This window comes from Hypanus sabinus, chromosome X1 (assembly GCF_030144855.1).
Source record: "Hypanus sabinus isolate sHypSab1 chromosome X1, sHypSab1.hap1, whole genome shotgun sequence".
NCBI lineage: Eukaryota > Metazoa > Chordata > Chondrichthyes > Myliobatiformes > Dasyatidae > Hypanus > Hypanus sabinus.
In genome coordinates this window covers 19096022-19117682 of record NC_082738.1, presented here as the reverse complement: position 1 = coordinate 19117682, position 21661 = coordinate 19096022, and the positions used below count along the sequence as shown (strand labels likewise).

Genomic DNA, 21661 nt, shown 5'->3' with positions numbered 1-21661 from the left:
TCATCCTCTAGAAACACAAGACTGCAGATAAGACCATAAGACAAAGGAGCAGAAGTCGGCCATTCGGCTCATCGTGCCTGCTCCGCCATTTCATCATGAGCTGATCCAATCTCCCCTTTAGTCCCATTCCCCCGCCTTCTCACCATAACCTTTGATGCCCTGACTGCTCAGATACCTATCAATCTCTGCCTTAAATACACCCAATGACTTGGCCTCCACTGCCGCCCGTGGCAACAAATTCCACAGATTCACCACCCTCTGGCTAAAAAAATTTCTTCGCATCTCTGTTCTGAATGGGCGCCTTTCAATCCTCAAGTCATGCCCTCTCGTACTAGACTCCCCCACCATGGGAAACAACTTTGTCACATCCACTCTGTCCATACCTTTCAACATTCAAAATGTTTCTATGAGGTCCCCCCTCGTTCTTCTAAACTCCAAGGAGTACAGTCCAAGAGCAGTCAACCGTTCCTCAGAAGTTAACCCTCTCATTCCTGGAATCATTCTAGTGAATCTTCTCTGAACCCTCTCCAATGTCAGCACATCCTTTCTTAAGTAAGAAGCCCAAAACTGCACACAGTATTCTAAGTGAGGTCTTACCAGTGTCTGATAGAGCCTCAACATCACATCCCTGCTCCTATACTCTATTCTTCTAGAAATGAATGCCAACATTGCATTCGCTTTCTTCACCACCGACTCAACCTGGAGGTTAACCTGAAGGGTATCCTGCACGAGGACTCCAAAGTCCCATTGCATCTCAGAACTTTGAATTCTCTCCCCATTTAAGTAATAGTCTGCCCGTTTATTTCTTCTACCAAAGTGCATGACCATACACTTTCCAACATTGTAATTCATTTGTCACTTCTTTGCCAAGTCCCCCAATCAATCCAAGTCTCTCTGCAGACTCTCTGTTTCCTCAGCACTAACGGCCCCTCCACCTATCTTTGTATCATCAGCAAACTTAGCCACAAAGCCATCTATTCCATAATCTAAATCGTTGACATACAACGTAAAAAGAAGCAGCCCCAACACAGACCCCTGTGGAATACCACTGGTAACCGGCAGCCAACCAGAATGGGATCCCTTTATTCCCACTCTCTGTTTCCTGCCAATCAACCAATGCTCTATCCACGTATGTAACTTTCCCATAATTCCATGGGCTCTTATCTTGTTTAGCAGCCTCATGTGCGGCACCTTGTCAAAGACCTTCTGAAAATCCAAATACACAACATCCACTGCATCTCCCTTGTCTAGCCTACTTGTAATGTTAGAATCTGGAGCAAGAAAGCAAACTGTTGGAGGAACTCAATGGGTCAAGCAGCATCTATGGAGGCAAAGAGGTGGCTGAAATGTGACTGTCCTTTTGCCTCCACAGATACTGCTTAACCTGCCAAGTTCTTGCAGTTCTTGGTTCTTCTTGCTCAGGTCATCAGTTGTTGTACACATTAACCCCTCGATGTACTTGTGCACACGTCGAGACTGTCTTCTGAAAATCGGCTACATTGTCTTTAACAAAGATGAAAATCAGAAGCAGATTTCAATGCACACAGTTACTACATCATATACCACAGAAGATAAACTTCTCTTAATTTTCTTTGTTACTTTTAAAAAATAATTACTTGCTATTTACTCCTAAGTTATCATTTGGAATCAAGATATAGACAAAAATACGGACAGAATTATGACTTTATAATTGATCCTGACCTGCGTTGTTTCAGCTGAATCTAAATTTGTTCTTCACTTGCTATTTGAAACTGGCAGTGATGATTAAGTTCCAGCTGAACCTTTTCTAGAAGATTTATTTTAAATGATAGCTTCTCCCAACAGCTCACTGAATGATAGTTATGTTCACAAGCCCTCTGCAGCTTTTCACCTGTATTCCTTCCTCCCATTTTGCCAGTTCTGAAATGTCCTTTACTTTTTAACCAGGATTAATCCAGCATGGCAGAATTGCAGCAGGCCAAGGAAAACAACAGGAAATGTGCACCAAATACAAGGTCCAGAACATATAGATCAACTAAAGACACTTGAGATTACAAATAACAAGATTTTACACAATCAAGAATCCATGCACAAGTATACACAGTATAATTTGAAAATCTCTTAATGATTTTAGTTAGTCATGCAAAAAAATGTATAAGGACTATTATTGCTAATAGAGTCATAGAACAGAAAAACAGGCCCTTTGGCTATCTGTGGTTGTGCTAACCATCAAGTACCCAACACTTAGTACATACCTTTCCATGCCTTTCCAATTCAGATACTTCTCAAACACTGAGAGTCTCTGTCACCGTTCCCTCTAAGCTGTGAGGATGCATGGCTGTGCAGTAACTGAAATGCTCCCAAACACATAGCCTTTGTTGCCGCATAACTCGAATTTTTCTTTATATAATGTTAATATAATTTTGAAATTATGCTAATATAATATTGAAATCAATGTAAAAATAATTGTGAAACACACTGTAATTAATTCCTAATGAATGGTCTTGGCCCGAAACGTTGGCTACTCTTTTCTCACAGATGCTGCCTGACCTGCTGAGTTCTTCCAGCGTCGTGTACATATTCTGTAATTAATTATTTGTTAATTAATATCATCCATAAATTTTCTAAATAATTAACATACCATAACATTTAGTTTGAAACATTTTAGAGGTTCAACACATTTATACTGTCAATGTTTCAAGTGACAACACTGTCACAAATTGTAACAATAAACACAGAATGGAAGTTGGTAGTTCAATGTTAATAAATTGCCGGCCCACTGAATGCCAATGCCACCTAGTCAAAACATTTTACTTTTCCCATCATGCCCGTCAGTTGTATTGACTGCCTGATATCATTTACTTGTGCTGTAAGTTGTGGTTTGTGTTTGTTTGATGTGAAAAATGCTATTCTGACTTTGGTTAAGTAATCTTTCAAAAAATCATAATGTAATAAGAATTTGTTAATTAAAAATTGTTAGACCAAAAAAAAACCCTTTTTTTGTGTGTCATGCAGTTCTCAGGACATGAGCAAATTTCCTGCTCAGAGCAGCTGTAAAAAAAATTAAAGGGAACTTTGGTGCTTTCACTACCCTTCAGACAGTCAATTCCAGATTCCAACCTCCTCTGGGGGAAAAGATTCTTCCTCAGGTCCCCTCAAAATCTTCTACCCCTTACCCTAAATCAATGCCCTTTAACTTTAGCCATCTCCATAATGGGGAAAATTTTATTCCTATCTGCCCAGTCTATGTTCCTTACGATTTTGTCTACCTTCATCACGCTCCCCTTCAGCCTTCTGCACCCCAAAGAAAACAAATTCTCTCAACCAGTCTCTTCTCAAAACTGAAACGTTCCATCCCAAGCAACATCCTGGTGTAGTTACATCCTTCCTATAGAGTGGTGAGCAGAACAACACATCGTACTCCACCTGTGACCTAACCAATATTTTATAAAGTTGTACCGTAACCTCCATATATTCTGATATTATTTGCCCCTCTAATGAGGGCAAGTATTCCACATGCCCATTGCCCTACTATTCTTACACCTCGCTGTAACTTGCTCTGCTCATGTATCACCCATTGATTGTTTGGAAACCTATGGTAAACCCCCAGCAATGTGCTCAGCTCTAAGTCTCTCTCCATAGATGCTGCCTGACCTTCGAGCAATTTCATTTTTATTTCAGATTTCCAGCATATGCAATATATATTTTTTGCTCTCTCTCAACCACCGACATAAGGCTTGATATTCCAGGATTCCAGGATTGAACGGCTTGTCACATGAAGAGCTTTTGTTGGCTCTGGGCTTGTATTCACTAGAATTCAGAAGAATGAGGGGTGATCTCATTGAAACCTATCTTCTGGTAATGACTCCCCTTCTCCTTCACCATTCCCCACTTCCATTTCCCCTCTCTCACCTTATATCCTTACCTGCCCATCACCCTCCCTTTCTTCCATGGCCTTCTGTCCTCTCCTATCAGATTCCCCTTCTCCAGCCCTGTATCTCTGTCACCAATCAACTTCCCGGCTTTTTACTTCACCCCTCCCTCTCTTCAGGTTTCACCTATCGCCTACCACCTTGTACTTCTTCCTCCCCTCCCCCCACTTTCTTACTCTGATTGCTAATCTCTTTTATCCCCAGTCCCGATGAAGGGTCTCGGCCTGAAACGTCGACTGTTTACTCTTTTCCATAGATACTGCCTGGCCTGCTGAGTTCCTCCAGCGTTTTGTGTGTGTTGAATGGTGAAAGGCCTTGATAGAGTGGATGTGGAGAGGATGTTTCCGATGGTGGGAAAGTCAAGGACCAGAGAACACACTCTCAGAATAAAGGGGGGTCCTTTTAGAATGGAGATGAGAAAGGATTTCCTTAGTCGGAGAGTGGAAGATGTGTGGAATGTGTTGCCGCAAGCATTTGTGGAGATCAAAACTGTATATATATTTAAGGAAGAGGTTGATAGGTTCTTGCTTGGTCAGGGCATGAAGGGATACAGGAAGAAGGCAAGAGATTGGGGCTGAGAGGAAAATGGATCAGTCATGATGAAATGGCAGAGCAGACTTGATGGGCCAAATGGCCTAATTCTGCTCCAATATCTTGTGGTCTTATGATACGAATTAAGCTAATTCTTCCACGGCATACAAAGCAATGGTCTGAGCAGATTCACTAAGTTCAATCAGCTCATGCAATGATATAAAAGTAACAGAGGTGCAAAGCTTCCCCACTGTAACTTGTTTCACTGAAAGTTCATTTTGTTCCTATGGTCCACTCTTCCCACAGGACTTTGCCGCAAATTGTTCATGTGGGGCCTTGTTTGTCTCTTTCCTGTTCTTGCAAAAAGCCAGGGCTTGGTTTCTCAGTTACAGGATTAGTATAATGATAAGCTAATCACACTGAACTTATTTCCTTCCTTATTTTTCAAAATATCTACCTGTAAAGCTCAACAGGACGAGTCTTTACCTTCACACGCCCTCCAACAACACATGCACCCTGCACCCACTCCAGCAATGCACACATATACACACATGGTTATAGATAACACATACACATCCAGCGCACGCACTTTCAGGTAACACACACACACACACCTCATACAAACAACATATTCACACAGAGTCACACATTCTGACACAGAGGAATGCCTACCCACATGCAACACCCAGTGTACCATGCATTTATTTATACATGCCTACCTCCAGACAAAATAATAACATAGGCGTGTAACTCACACCCACCCACAATACACATGCCTACAAGAAGTATGATTTTAACTTTTTCTCGATAATAAGTTTATCTGAAGTCTAAATCACAGTGCAGCTTTACTGGTTCAGAAAGAAATGATGGTTGCCATAGTTACAATATGTATTGTATTGTGATAACTAACAGATGTGATGATTCTCTCATGGTTGGTCAGTTAGATGGTGAACAGCCAAGGGCAGCTGTGGGCCCCCACATATCAGCCTTCCTCTTCTCAAAGTGTGAAGCCTCCCAACATGAAGGAGTGGCTGTGTTACACCTCCAGAAGATACTCACCAGGATCACAAAACTCAGCTTCCAGAGCTCTACTAAAAACCCATCTCTTAAAGCTTTCTCCACATCCATGTTTTTTTCTTGTATCACTTTCCTCCTGCTCTCAATAATCTTGACCATTGCCATTAAATTATCTAACAGTGTTAGAGTGGGGATTTTAAGGGTTTAGCTCTTCTGGGCTTCAGCAAGGAAAAGCTTAAGTAAGAGCCTGCAGGTAGATTTTTCCCCCAGTTTATTTATTGTTTCCCTTCTTTACATTTGCTCAGCTAGGATAGTGGGGATGCCAGGCAGGAGAGTGGAACGCTCCTCTTGCAGGACGTGGGAAGGAAGGGAGACCTCCAGTGTCCCTGACGACTATAACTGCGAGAACCGCATCTAGCTTCAGCTTCTAACAATCCACGTTAAGGAGTTGGAGCTGGAACTGGATGTGCTCTGGAGCATTTGGGAGGCTGAGGAATTTGATAAATAGGACATACGTACAGAGGTAGTTACACCCAGGGTGTAGGACACAGGAGACTGGATGATAGTCAGGAAGGGGGAACGGAGTTAAGGAGCCAGTGCAGAGTAACCCTGTGGCCATCCCCCTCAACAACAGGTTTATCACTTTGGATACTGTTGGGGGGGGGGGTTGACTTAACAGAGGGAAGTCACAGTGGTCAGGCCTCTGGCACAGAGTCTGCCTCTGTGACTCAGAAGGGAAGGGGAAGAGTAGAGGCATCCTGTAGTGATTTGTTAGTTAGGGAAACAGACAAGAGGTTCTGTGGGTGAGAACGAGATTCCCAGATGGTACGTTGCCTCCCGGGCCTGGGACATCTTGGATTGAGTCCTCAGCATTCTTAAGTGGGAGGGTGAGCAGCCGGAGGACGTTGTCCATGTAGGTACCAATGACATGGGTGGGAAGAGTGACGAGATTTAATAAAGCGAGTTCAGGGAGTTAGATGCTGAGTTATAGGACAGGGTCTCCAGCATTGTGATCTCAGGATTGCTACTCATGCCACGTGCTAGTGAGGCCAGGACAAGGAAAATCATACAGTTTAACACTGGCAAAGGAGTTAGTAGGAGTTGGTGTAGGAGGGAGGGCGTCAGATTTTTGGATCATTTGGCTCTCTCCCAGGGAAGATGTGACCTGTACAAAAGAGATGGTTTGCACCTGAATTGGAAGGGGACTAATATCCTAGTGGGAATGTTTGCTAGTGCTTCATAGGGTGTGGCAGGGGGGGGGGGGGGAGGAAGGCAGGTTTAAACTAGAGTTGGAGGGGGATGGGAACCAGAATGCCAGAACAGATAGTGGAGAAGTTGTGGAGATAGATATTGTTAAAAACTCAGACAAAGTCAGGAGTCAAAAGGTTGATCATGGTGTGACAAGGGTCCTGAGCTGCATATATTTCAGTGCAAGAAGGATCATTGGAAAGGCAGATGAGCTCAGGGCATGGATCAACACCTGGAATTATGACATTATAGCTGTAATGCCCGAGTTAAGATTTTTGCTGCTGTGCTGTACTGTATGTTATTTTTGCAGTTTCTGTAAAAGCAGTGTGTCCTGTTGGTAATAGTGTTTTGGCTTCGGCTAAAGATAAGAAGCTGTGTTTTCCAATTTAGGAATGTTGTGTCAGCCAATGGTAACTTTCTTCCCAATGGAAGATTTGGCAGAGATGGGCATGAAGAGATTTCTGAAGGACAGTAGTCTAGTTTGGCGTCTTTTTGGCAGGAGCTGCTGAGGCACAAGGGAAGATGCTGCAGAACATCATTCAAAGGGGAGACCCAGTTGTGAGAAGTGTTTTGTGCAGATGAATGGCTTCAAAGAGGAAGTGCCAATACTCCCAAGAGAACCGATTCATTCAAGGTGGTCTTTGGGGGAAGTTTGGAGTGTGGCAGGTGCTTTTGCGCAGACCGTGGGTCCTGCGTGTGAGCAAAGCAATACTCTCAACTAATCTGGAAATGAGCTCCTAAGTTTTTGTGCACATTTAGACTGGTTTAACTGTAATGGGCCTCCTAATTTTCTTTTCTTTTTCTGTAACTGTTTGCTAAAGTTGAAAATTTGGTGAATATATTTCTTTTGTAATTTTATGCTGGAGTACGATCTGTTAATTTCCTGATGAACAATAACTTTGCATGAAGGATCCATGACGATCTATGTTCCCAAGTTTGAACATCATAACTGTCCTGGTTGGTTGTACCCATGTATTGCTTATGAAAGGGGGCCTTCTCTCCACTGAGTCACGTGACTGTCAGCAGAATCAGCAAACGAGCCAAGTTTGTATACGAGCCCTGGTGAGAGGGCTGCATAGCCATCAGAGAGATTTAGTTGCAGGAGGAGCAGGACTGGCAGCTGAATATTCCAGGGTTCCATTGTTTTAGACGTGACAGAGCAGCAGGGATTAAAGGGGGAGGGGTGGCATTACTAGTCAGGGAAAATGTCACGGGAGTGCTCAGTCAGCACGGACTGGAGAGCCCGTCTAGTGAGGCTTTATGGATAGAATTGAGGAATAAGAAAGGTATGACCACATTAATTGGGCTATATCATGGACAACTCAACAGTTTACGGGATTTAGAGGAACTAATTTGTGAAGATCACAGTCTGTTACAAAAGACATAAGGTTGTTACAGTAGATGATTTTAACTTTCACATATTGACTGGGACTCCCATACTATGAAAAGATTAGGTGGGATAGAGTTTGTCAAGTGTGTCCAGAAAAGGTTCCTTAATCAATACGTAGAAGTCCCAATGAGACAATGTGTGATACTTGATCTGCTATTACGAAATGAGACAAGGCAGGTGATAAAAGTTTGTGCAGGTGAGCACTTTGCATCTAGTGATCATAACGACATTAGTTTCAAGGTAATTATGCAAAAAGATAGGCTTGTTCTGTGAATTGAGTTTCTAAATTGGGGAAAGGTCAATTTTGACAGTATCAGAAAAGAACTTTTAAGAGTCTGAGCTTGTATGTGCCTGGGATAAAAGGTAAAGATACCAGGTGTAGGGAACCTTGGTTTTCAAGAAATAATGAGGCCCTGGTTAAGGATAAAAAGGTGGTACATTGCAGGAGGTACTTAAGGAGTATAAGAAAGAAATCGGGGGGGGCTAAAAGACCTCCCATTACATCCATATTATTTCTCCTTGGCATGTTAGATGTGTCCTCCACCATGAAAACTGACACAAAATAGTCATTCAAAGCCTTGGCCATTTCCTCATTACACGATATCAATTCCCCTTTCTCATCCTCCAAAGGACCTGCATTCACTTTGGTCACGCTTTTCCGCTTGATATAATTATAAAACTTTACTGTCTCTTTTTACATTTTGTGCCAGTTTATATTCATAATCTATCTTGCCTTTCTTTATTGCTCACTGAGTGGTTCTTTGTTGTTTTTTAAAGTTTTTCCAATCTTCCAGTTTCACGCTACTCGGCAACTTCGTACGCATGACCTTTTAGTTTGATACCTTTCTATATTTCCTTAGTTACCATGGCTGGCTCTCCCCATCCTTGCTGTCCTTACTTTTAACTGGAATATACTTTTGTTGAGCACTGTGAAAAATCTCTTTGAAAGTCTTCTACTGTTCCTCAACTGTCCTACCATATAGCCTGCATTCTCATTCTACCCTATCCAACTCCTGTTGTCTCCCTTGTTTAAACACAATACAATCATACTGTGATCAATCACTCTTTCTGAGAGGATTCCGAACTACAAGATTGCTGATTTTATCTGTCTCATTGCACAGCACCAGATCTAAGATAGCACGCATGTTATCATTATGAATTATGCCTAAGCAGGCACCAGGTTAACACACATAGTTTTAGCAAGCTCGTCACCTTTTATCTTTTAAATACCATTCGTGCTGCTGGGGTTTCTCAAGGTGTTGGTAAGGCCTGGGCTTTGATTGTATATCGATCTGATCTGAGTACTACACACTCATTCAGATAATGTTCTATTACAAAGTCATGGTACTCAGCAACTTTTTTCTGTGGGGTTTATTTTATAAGGAGGGTGTGCCATGCACCGCATACCAGTTTGAGGCTGTACCAGTGCAGAGTTACACTTTAACCCTCTACAATAACCTTGCTTTCCCCACATTAGTCATAAACTCTCTTCATGTACCTCTCTAATTCTAAATATTACACACCCTTTAGTTCTAGATGTACTGTCAATGGTTCTTTGCAAATTTTCTTTTTTTAAATTTAGTTTAGTTCATGGTTCACCAGCATGCAATGATATTCCTTAATTGTATGAAGGTCAAAGATTAAATAATAAAAGCAATTATATACAAAGTGATGAGTGCAAACACAGCAGAGCTGTGCCAAGTAAATAAGCTCAAACTGAGGGAGTACAAAAAGAAATGCTAAATGGTCAATATTGGAAGAGGTGGAGAGTTAGGCGTCTGGGAACATGGCTGCGTCACCAGAAAGTGGATGTGAAGGAGGTGATTGGGACAGCAGTGGGGGAAAAGCTGTTTCTGAGTCTGGATGTCTGGCTTTTAAAGTTCCTGTTTATTCTCCCAGAAGATGGAAGAGAGAAAAAGGAATGGCCACAGCGGCAGGAACGGTATTGTTAGCCTTTCCTGATACAATGCACACCTGACTAACAATCAACAACTCAAACCCAAGGCACTTTGATTGCTAGAACTCTCCTATTTGTTTGTACCATCTTCCATCCTGTTTGTCCAACAGAAATACTTAATGAGTTAATAGCGTAACAATGTTTGGATGGGGAAAAGTTTATCATTCATTCATAGGTTTAGTGTAATACCTGTGAATGAATATTTCTCCAGATGTTCACACTAACAAACAGGATAGAACTAGACTCAGAGCCATCTTGTTACTTAAGTGATCACTTGTATCTTTGGAACATTGCCATAAAGCAGGGGTCCAGGAGAAAATCTAGTCTTTCCATGAACAAATGTTTATTTTTTGGCTTACAGCTGGGTTAAAAACTGCAGTTCTGTCACTAAGTTCGCTGCAACATCTTGAGATTGGAATTGCACGCAATCTTTGATCGATTATCGGAGCGGGAGTACACAGCGTCCATTGGCTTTGCTGGAGATCTTCTCTGATCAGTGGGAACTGCAGGAGCTAGAGGGCATCCTGGACAATGAGGATTACACCTGAATTGACAATCACTGTGAGCATTGTAAATCGGTAAATTAAGTCAGTTTTAAAAGAACTGCAAGGGTTCTGTTTAATGAGCTGCTATTCCACTCATTTTCTTTGAAATTTGTGTCAGAACTTCATAAACTACTTATTTGAGTTTGAAAATGAATAACTGACAATATACTAGAGTTGCAGGGGATGGGAACCAGAGTGCCAGAGCAGAGAGTTGAGAGGTTGTGGAGACAGATGTTGCTAAGACCTCAGACAGTCAGGAATCAGAAGGTTGAGCACGGTGCGACTACTGCCCTAAACTGCGCATATTTCAAAGCAAGTAGTATCGTAGGCAAGACGGATGAACTCAGGGCATGGACAGGACCTGGAATTATGATATTGCAACCATTAGTGAGACTTGGTTGCAGGACTGACAACTCAATATTCTAGGGTTCCATTGTTTTAGACGCGACAGAGCAAGAGGGATTAAAGATGGTGTTACTAGTCAGGGAAAATGTCACGGCAGCGCTCAGTCAGCACAGACAGGGGAACTCGTCTAGTGAGGTGTTTTGGGTGGAACTGCATAATAAGAAAGGTATGACCAGGTTAATGTGGCTATATTAGACCACCCAACAGTCTGAGGGATTTAGAGGAGCAAATTTGTGGAGAGGTTGCAGACTGCTACAAGAAACATAAGGTTGTTATAGAAGGTGATTTTAGCTTTCTACATATTGACTGGTACTTCCATACTATGAAAGGACTAGGTGGGATAGAGTCTGTCAAATGTGTTCAGAAAAGTTTCCTTAATTTCTCCATAGGTGTCCCAATGAGAGACAGCGCGATACCTGACCTGCTACTAGGGAATGAGACAGGGTGGGTGACAGAAATTTATGTAGGGAAACATTTTGCGTCTAGGGATCGCAATGCCATTAGTTTCAAAGTAAGTATGGAAAAAGATAAGTTTGGTCCATGTGTTGAGATTCTAAACTGGAGAAAGATCAGTTTTGATGGCATCAGAAAGGATCTGGTAAGTGTGGATTGGGACAGGCTGTCCTCTGGCAAAGGTGTATTTGGTAAGTGGGAAGTCTTCAAAACTGAAATTTTGAGAGTACAAAGCTTGTATGTGCCTGTCAGAATAAAAAGTAAAGATAACAAGTGTAAGGAACCTTGGTTTTCAAGAGATAGTGGGGCCCTGATTTTAAAAAAAAGATGCGTAACAGGTATGGGCAGATAGGAACACATGAGGTGCTTATGGAGTATAAGAAGTGCAAGAGAACATTTAAGAAAGAAATCAGGAGGGCTAAAAGAAGGCATGAGGTTACCCTAGCAGTCAGAATCCTAACAGATCTGGTTAACAGCAAAATGATTGCAAAGAACAAAATTGGTCCTTTGGAAGGTCAGGTTTATAATCAATGACTGGAGCTAAAAGAGATGGGGGAGATCTTAAACAGATGTTTTTTTTGGATCTGTATTTACTCAGGAGATGGACACAGAGCCTACAGAAGTGAGGCAAAACAACATCAAGGTCATGGACTCTATACAGATTACAGAGGAGGAGGTGTTTGCTGTCTTGAGGCAAATTAGGGTGGATAAATCCCCAGGGCCTGACAAGTTGTTCCCTTGGACCCTGTGAGAGGCAAGTGCAGAAATTGCAGGAGCTCAAGCAGAGATATTTCAAAGTTCAAAGATTGTAGTACATCTTATTATCAAAGCAATATAACCCTGAAATTCATTTTTCTGTGGGCATACTCAACAAATATATAGAATAGTAACTATAACAAGATCAATGAAAGATCATTCAATTAGGGCATTCAGCCAGAGTGCAGAAGACAACAAACAATGTTAATGCAAATAGAAATAAATATCAATAACTGTTTAGACTAAAAGACCATAGGACGTAGGAACAGAATTAGGCCATCTAGCCCATTGAGTCTGCTCCACCATTCAATTATGGCTGATCCTTTTTTTCTATCTCCTCCTCAACCCCAATTCTTTGCCTTCTCCCCGTAACCTTTGATGCCGTTTCCATTCAAGAACCTATCAATCTCTGCCTTAAATACACCCAACGACCTGAACTCCACAGCTGCATGTGGCAACAAATTCCACAAATTCACCATCCTTTGGCTAAAGAAATTTCTCTGCATCTCTGTTTTGAAAGCGTGCCCCGCTATTCTGAGGCTGTGCTCTCTTGTCCTAGACTCTCCCACCATTGGGAACATCCTTTCCACATCTACTCTGTCCAGGCCTTTCAACATTCGAAAGGTTTCAATGAGATCCCCCCTCATCCTCCTGAATTCCAGCGAGTACAGACCCAGAGCCATCAAATGTTACTTGTATGATAATCCTTTTATTCCTGGAATCCTCCTCTGGACCCTCTCCAATCCCAGCACATTATTTCTAACATGAAGGGCCCAAAACTGTTCACAATACTCAAGGTGAGGCCTCACCAGTGCCTTATAAAGCCTCAGCATCACATCCTTGCTCCTGTATTCTAGACCTCTTGAAATGCATGTTAACGTGGCATTTGCCTTCCTCACCCCTGACTCAACCTGCAAGTTAGCCTTCAGGGTGTTCTGTACGAAGACTCCTAAGTCCTTCTGCATCTCAGATTCCTGAATTTTTTCCCTGTTTAGAAAATAGTCCACACATTTTCTATTTAGAAAAGCATATAATTCAGACAATGGTAGTAGAATCATTTCAAGCGTGTATAAGTGTTTGTCAAATCTTAAAACACATTCGACTTCATACATTAAAACAAAATGGGAGAAGGAAGGAGGGATAATTTTATCTGAGGAAGAATGGACAATAATATGGAGGTATCAATGGAAGTGTACCAGTTCACAGAAATGGAGGGAGTTCAGGTGGAAAAACTTGATAAGATATTTTATTACACCCTCTCAGAAATCCCATTATGATAGTAACATCCCTGTTTGCTGGAGAAGTTGTGGAAATCAAAATGCAAACCATTATCATATATTCTGGGAATGCCCCATTATCATAAAGTATTGGAGTGGGATATATAATGCCCTACAAGACATCTTTAAATGTGAAATACCCTTGGAGAGTAAGACCATATATTTTGGGTATATACCTCAAGAATGGTTGAAAAGAGATAAATATTTAATGAATATACTGTTGGTGGCTGGTAAAAAGGCCCTTACCAGGAAATGGTTATAATTGGAGAGCCCAACTTTAGATGTATGGATGGAAATTACAATGGACATTTACAAAATGGAGAAGGTAACAACATCTGTTAATCATAAGTTGGAACAATTCGATTCATACTGGGAAAAATGGTTTAACTACATAATGCCTCATAGGCCTGATTTTATTCTCACAAGTCAATGAATATGTTGTAAAAAAAAGATCACTCCCTACTTTGTGCAAAGTTTTCTTATTTCGATTGTTCTTTCTCTCCTCTCATTTCTGTAAGTGTATACCTCAGATAAATTGTATGTGGAGATCTGTGACAAATATGATTATATGATATATACGTACAGTATCTGAAATACATCTTATAGAAATGTCTGTTTGATGACTGCCTTCAATAAAAAAAATAAATTACAAAAAAAAAAGAAAATAGTCCACATATTGAGATGAAAAGTCCTTGAAAGTGAGTCAATTGGTTATGGGAATAGTTCAAAGATAGGGCAAGTGAATTTGAGTGAAGTTATTCCCCTTTGTTCTAAAGCCTGATGGTTGAGGGGCGATAATTATACTTGATTCTGGTGCTGCAAGTCCTGAGGCTCTTGTACCTTTTACCTGATGACAGTAGCAAGAAGAGAGCATGACCTGGGTCTGTTGTGATGACATAATCACCTGAAATTTTTTACAACACTTTGTGTTCAGTGTTTGGAGTAGAATAAATGAGTTGTTCTGGTTTTTCTTAAACATAAAACACCTCACTCCATTTTATTTGGGAAAACCTACATTGGTAACCCTGATAGACGAGGATGATTCCAGAGTTATTGAACATGTCGGCCAGTGCAGTCGCTTTGAAACTGCTGGAGTTTTGGGAGCAAAATGCCATTGCTTGGTTTGTACAGGCCGAGGCCCAATTTGCACAGTGAGAAGTCTCCACCAACAACACCAAGTTCTACTTTATGGTAGCGTCACTCAGCAGTTCCACAGCATCGAGAGTGGTGATCCTACTAAAACACCCATCCGAACACAATAAATACCAATCGCTGAAAACTCACCTTTTGGACTATCGGAGTCTGAACGTGTTGCTCTCCTCGCCTGGCCTCAAGGATGCTAAGCCTTCGGAGCTAATGGACCACATGCTGTCTCTCCTGGGAAATCGCCATCCTTGTTTTATTTTTAAAGAACTCTTCATTCAGCAAATGCTTGATCAGGTTCACATAGCCCTCACTAACGCACCCACGCAGGACTACAGTGAGCTTGCTAAAATGGCTGATAGTTTACAGTCAGCCGGGCAGTGGTGCAGCATTCCTCCTCTTTTCCTTGCCTCAGCAAGGCCCCCAACATGAGGACGCCCACGGTTGTGAAACAGATGACATCAGGCCTGTGATTTTACCACATTGGTACGAACATTAGGAAATGCCAAATGCCTTGCAGCTTTGATAGTGCCAGCACATCGGGACATCAGAGGTCTGTGAACACCGTGGGTTCCAGCTGCCAGGGACGCCTACTGTTCATTACAGACACCCTTTCAGGGTGACGTTTCCTGGGTGACACAGGTGCTCAAGTGAATGTGCTGCCAGCATGAGAGGCAAAGGGTGACAGAACCTCGCTGGAGGCCGCCAATGGCAGCAGGATCCAGACTTACGGGACACGACGGGTGATGCTCTGCTTCAGTGGGTGACATTACACACGGGACTTCATTTTGGCCAAAGTGGCTAGACCTCTGCTCGATGCAGACTTCCTGCATCTGTCCGTCGATCTTAAGAACTGCCGGCTTATGAATGTCAAGGACTTTGGGTCGTTACTGCTCCCCCCCACCCCCGTAAGTTCCTGATAACGACTCTGTCAAGCACATGCACCACCACATGTAAGTTTTCTCAACTGCTGGGTGAATTTCCAGACCTCACCAAGCCCACATTCTCCACTACAGTCACAAAACATGGGGTCGAGCACCACACTCACACAACAATGCCTACGCGTATAGACTGGACCCAGAAAAGCTGGCAACCACAAAGGCAGAGTTTGCCAGTGTGGAAAGACTTGGCATTGTACGCCAGTGGAACAGCCCCTGGGATTCACCCCTCCGTACGGTCCCTGAGTCCAATGGTGGTGGCCGCCCATGTGGTGATTACCAGCGCCTTAACAAGGTCACCACCCCCAATCGTTACCCTGTCCCACACATCTTGGCATGTTTAGCCAGAAAAATTAATATTTTATGATTTAGTTAGGGGTTACCGTCAGGTACCTGTGTGCTCAGAGGACATTTCCAAAACAGCTGTGATAACCCTTTTTAGCCTCTTTGAGTATCAGCGTATGCCATTTGTGCTGAAAAATGTGGCACAGACTTGCCAACGGCAAATGGACTCTGCATTAAGAGAATTAGCTTTTCTTTTTGGATGGCATACTTGTCACCTGCGCATCCAAATCTGAACAAGTATCTCTCCTCTGCATACTTTTCAAGTGTTTAAGCCAACAGGGGTTGATTATTACCCCTGATAAATGCTAGCTTTGGTTGTCAACCATTGCTATCTCGGCCATCACTGTTTTATTTGTGAAAACCTACATTAGGAGCTTAACTGACATTATACACTGTTTCTTACCATCTCTTCTTCCACTTTCTGAATTCATCACAGAAGATCATAATGTCTCATTGTAAAAGGTTTTTAGTGAACTGCACATTGTTGGGATGTGGGACAAAGGCGGAGTACCCAGAGAAAATGTATGTGGTCACAGGGAGAGCGTACAAATGCCATACAGACAATGCTGGAGGTTCTGGAGCTGTGGGGAAATTTAGTCCCAGCTTTGATTTGTTTCAAGGATAGACATGTGTTTTAATCCTGTATTGGTTGTTTCAGAAATAGTTTCTTCATGGAGCTTCAGTGCCTTAATGATTTAAAACGTGTCTGCCTCTCTTTCTAATGTCAAATTAACCATTTCACCATATGTTGTCAAATAAGTGTGCATATCTGAAACCTGTACTTCAGTACCAATTTTTAGACACTTGTTTTCTCTGTCACAGTCAATTACATTTACAAGTGCACTGTGGTATCACAGTATCCGGCCATACATAACATCCATTTGATAGCTTTCAGGTGTTCCTCTGACTCATGACTTCACTGCCAGATCCCCCCTCTGAATACATCATCAAGTTCACTGATGATACTACTCATCAGGAGCAATGATGAGTTGGCATACAGAGAGGAGGTAGAGAGGCTTGTCACATTGTGCAAGAACAACAACCTGAGTCTCAATGTGGACAAGATAAAAGAGATGATCGTGGATTTCAGGAAGGCACAGGTTGACCACTCTCCATTGCACATCAATGGCTCTGCTGTGGAGACAGTGAAGAGTTCAAAGTTCTTTGGTGTGTGCATGATGGACATTCTAACCTGAACCCACAACACCTCTTCAGTAGTCAAGAAGGCACAGCAGCATCTCCACTTTCTGAGGAGACTGAAGTATGCAAGGCTCCCCGTCCCCATTCTAACAACTTTCTACAAGAGCACCAGTGAGAGTGTCCTGTCTGGCTGCATCATTGTGTGGTATGGAAGCTGCAAAACATTGGACCACAAGGACCTACGGAGGACAGTAAAAACTGCCGAGAGGATCACCGGGTCTGCCTCACCACTGTCTGTGACATTTACCAAGAGCGTTGTATACGAAGCATCCCACAATCTCTTTGACTCACCAACATCAGGAAGGAGGTACAGGAGCATCAGGACAAGAACTGTCAGAATGGGAAACAGCTTCTTTCCCCAGGCTGCGAGGTTAATGAATACCCTCTCACCACCAAGGTCTCTTAACATACATTTTAAATTATATTCTATTAAGTTATTTGTGGTGCTATGTGTTATGTATTGTGAGTGCACAGTTTTATTTGGTTGTATATATGTACAGACAGGTGACAATAAACTTTTGAACTTGAAATTGATCTTCAAAGGAACAGAGGATTTGTAGCAACAATTTTAACTCTCCGTTTATCATTATCTGAGTTAAGAGTCAGATTATCAATGGCAGTTCATAAGGACACAAGTACAAGAGAAAGTAATTAATCAACCGACTTCCTGACTTAAGCTTAATATTAGACAATTATGTATTGATGAAATCCAAGTAACTTAGTGCAGTTCAAAAATACTTGTAAATTCAAAAGCACTTGGGTCAGCTGATACTGTATGTCATTTGATGAACCCAAATTAATTCTTAAAATTGTCAGAATTTTTAAGTACATTTTTTAAACAAATGATAAATCTTAGATGGCTGGACAGGGCAGATATGCAAGTAATTTCTGGAACTAGAAGTTATAATCTCAAAGTAAGAGGTCAGCCATTCAAGGCAGAAAGAAGAAATGTCTTCACCCAGACAGTGGTTAATCTTTGGAGTTCTCTACCTCTACATCACAGAACAGTGCACAGATTGTAAATATCTGAATTTTGTGGATTTTGAAAAGGTTTTGCCTCTGGCAAGTTCTCAGATCATATGGGATTCCTTCCGAAATTACCCCGCTTCTCCAGGGTTGCCTCGCTAATTTCATCTGCAATCCATGAAGTCAAGACAGGAGTCGGCAAGGCTGTGTGATGTCGGTGATATTATTTAACCTGGTGATTGACTGGGTTATGAGGCAAAAAATGATGGATGATTAGAGAGGCATTAGGACTCCATTCTCTACTTTAGAAGACCTTGACTTTGCAGATGACCTCGCATTACTATCACGTACATACCAGCACATGCAAGAAAAACTCAGAGTCTATGTACCTTTGAAGGACAGGCTGGACTCAGTGTCATTGAGAGAAAGACTCTCTAATCATCCATCATTTTTTGCCTCATAACCCAGTCAATCACCAGGTTAAATAATATCACCAACATCAAACAGCCTTGCCGACTCCTGTCTTGACTTCATAGATCCCTCAATGTAGAATCTCCTCCTCCAGTCCAGGCATATGCCATTGTCTTACCCAGCACTGGCAGACTCACCTAACTGGACAGCGTCATTCAGCAGGACGACATCCAGTGCAGACCCAGCAAAGCTAGAAGTTTCTTCAGATCAATGAGCAACATATGGGGATCAACCAAGTCCAGTGTCTACAGCAAGGTGAAGCTGTACCAGAGCTGTGTTCCATCCACACTCTTGTACGGGTCAGAATGCTGGCACAAGACAGGGAATGACCTTGCCAAGCTGTTGTCATTCCACACCATGAGTCTCCGGAAGGTCCTCCATATTTTCTGGCCAAGAAAAATCTCCAACCCACGCCCTACTCCTTCAGTGTCACCAAGAGGACATGGCCACAATTATCATGAGGAAACATTGGAGATGGATTGGGCACGTGATGAGAAGAGAGGCCAACTCCATCATCAAGACAGCACTTCATCAGACTCCTGAAGGGCGAAGGAAATGCAGGGGAGCAAAGACAACTTGGCACCATACCACAGAGACAGAAATGAGGACCCTGAACCACACCTGGGGCACAATAGAGAAAATGGCCAAAAACAGACCAAGATGGAGGACCTTCATCGTAGACCTAAACGCCAGTGGCATAATAGGTAGTAACTTAACTGCCTGGATTAGATGGTGAGAGCTATAAGAAGAAATGTGGGCAAACTTTGGTTGTTTACTCTGGAGCAGTAGATGCTGAAGGGAGACCTGGCAGAAGTTTATAAGACTATGAGCAACGTAGATAAAGTAGACAGCCAATCTCTTTTTCCCAGGATCAAAATGTCTAGTACCAGAGGTATTAAAGTGAGAGGGATTAAGTTCAAAGAAGATGCGCTGAGTACGGTTTTTTTACACAGGGAGTGGTGAGTGGTGAGGTGGTGGTAGAGGCCGATAGGTACATGAATATGCAGAGAATGGAGGAATAATATTGTATTGGCAGAAGGGAATAGTTTAGTTGAGTGTTTAATTACCAGTTTAATTCACTCAGCACACCAAGATGGGCTGAAGGGCCTGTTCCTGTGCTATACTGTTCTGTGTTCTGTGTTCAAACATTCTCCAAGTTCACGGGAAGGGTAAGATAACCAACATCAGTGCTCTCTCCCAAGCCAACAAATGCAGTGTTGTGGCCCTGATTATTCTCAGTCAGGTCCAATGGCCAGGTTGTGTCAGTCTGCACCTAATGTCAGACTGAGGATAAGATTTAAGGGTGTGCTAAGTATCAGAATCAGAACCTTTATCACTGAGGCAGGACATAAAAATTGTTTTACAGCAGAAAAAAAAGAATAATAAGGTAGTGTTTATGGGTTCATGGACTATGCAGAAGTCTGATGGCAGAGGGGAAGAAGCTGTTCCTGAATCATTGAGTGTGGTTATTCAGGGTCCTGTAACTCCTCCCTGATGATAGTAACAAGAAGAGGCAACTCCCAGGGGGTGAGGGTCCTTTGTGAAGAATATTGCCTTCTTGAGGCACCATGTCTTGAAGATGTCCTTGATGATGTGCTCATGATGGAGCTGGCTGGGCCTACAACCCTCTGTCAACTCTTGTAGTCCTCTACGTTGGAGCTTCCATACCAGTCTGTAATACAACCACTCAGAATGCCCTCCATTGTGCACCTATAGAAATCTGTAAGAGTCTTTGGTGACATACCAAATCTCCTCAAACTCATAACAAAGTAGAGCCACTGGAGTGCTTTCTCTATGATTGCAACAATGTGTTGGGCCTAGGATAGATTCTCTGATAGATCCAGGAACTTAAAGCTGCTCATCCTTTCTACTGCTGATCCTCTCAGTGACGTCTGGTGTCTGTTCTCCCGACTTCCCTTCCTGACGTCCACAATCAGTTCCTTAGTTTTGCTGATGTTAAGTGTAAATTTATTGTTGTGTCACCACTGAACCGGCCAATCTTAAGCTTAATAATTAGCACTAAGGGAAATTATGGTGTAAGTTGCCTAATTGTAATTGATAAACAGTATGCTGATGTATGATTTGTCGTTGTCTGGGTGCTCTGAAACAGTGAAAAGCAGTGAAATTGCTCAGAGCTTCCTTGAAGAAATACAGAATCCCCACTGACTCTTGGGAATCTCTGGCTGTTGGGAGCTCAAAGTGGAGGAGGAGTATTCAGGACAGAGGCTGTGCATCAGAGGCACACAGAGACCCATGTAAACATTCACAAAAGTGGGCCACTTCAGGAACAGGCGTTCAGCTTTAAGCCAGTTGTCATCCAAGAACCATTAAAATGTTTTTATTTATTTAAAGTATTCTTAGATTAATCTTAAATGTAAAATATACATTTAATCTCTGAACTGGTGTTAAAATAGATTATTTTAGGTTATACAGAATAACCCCTGGGAGATTGTAAATTTGAAAGTTGATGTTTATCTGTTTCTCTAGGGAGACTAACATTTTGATAGCAAGGTTTCAAAGTTCAAAGTAGATTTATCAAGTACATACATGTCACCACATACAACCTTGTAAATACAAAAATGAAGAAATAATAGTAATAAATAAATAAATAATAAGTATCGAGAACACGAGATGAAAAGTCCTTGAACGGGAGTCCTTAGGTTGTGGGAACAGTTCAGTGATGGCCAGGTGAAGTTAAGTGAAATTATCCCCTTTGGTTCAAGAGCCTGATGGCTGAAGGGTAATGATTGTTCCTAAACCAGGCGGTGTGAGCCCTAAGGCTCCAGTATCTCCATCCTGATGGCAGCAGCGAGAAGAGAGCATGTCCTGGGTGGTGGGGGTCCCTGATGGTAGATGCTGTTTTCCTGTGACAGTGTTTCGTGTAAATGTGCTCACTGGTGGGGAGGGCTTTACCCCTGATGGGCTGGGCTGAATCCATTACTTTTTGAAGGATTTTCCATTCAAGGGCATTGGTGTTTCCATACCAGACTGTGATGCAGCCAGTCAATATACTCTCCCCCACACATCTATATAAATTAGTTAAAGCTTTAGATGTTATGCCAAATCTACACAGATTCCTAAGGAAGTAGCTTTAGACATTTGAATGCC

At 42.2% G+C, this 21661-nt stretch overlaps 1 protein-coding gene across 3 annotated transcripts in view; it reads left to right on the top strand.

The window, feature by feature from the left end:
* Window positions 1–21661, top strand: part of LOC132384665 (keratin, type II cytoskeletal 8-like) — a 140983-nt gene that overhangs the window by 71330 nt on the left and 47992 nt on the right. The window contains exon 1 of one of the 3 annotated variants that reach the window (XM_059955996.1): window positions 10564–10615. The exons of the other annotated variants lie outside the window; for them this stretch is intronic. The gene's annotated coding sequence lies outside the window, so the exon portion shown is untranslated. Of the gene's footprint in view, window positions 1–10563; window positions 10616–21661 lie in introns of those variants that run through there. 3 annotated transcript variants of the gene reach the window in all.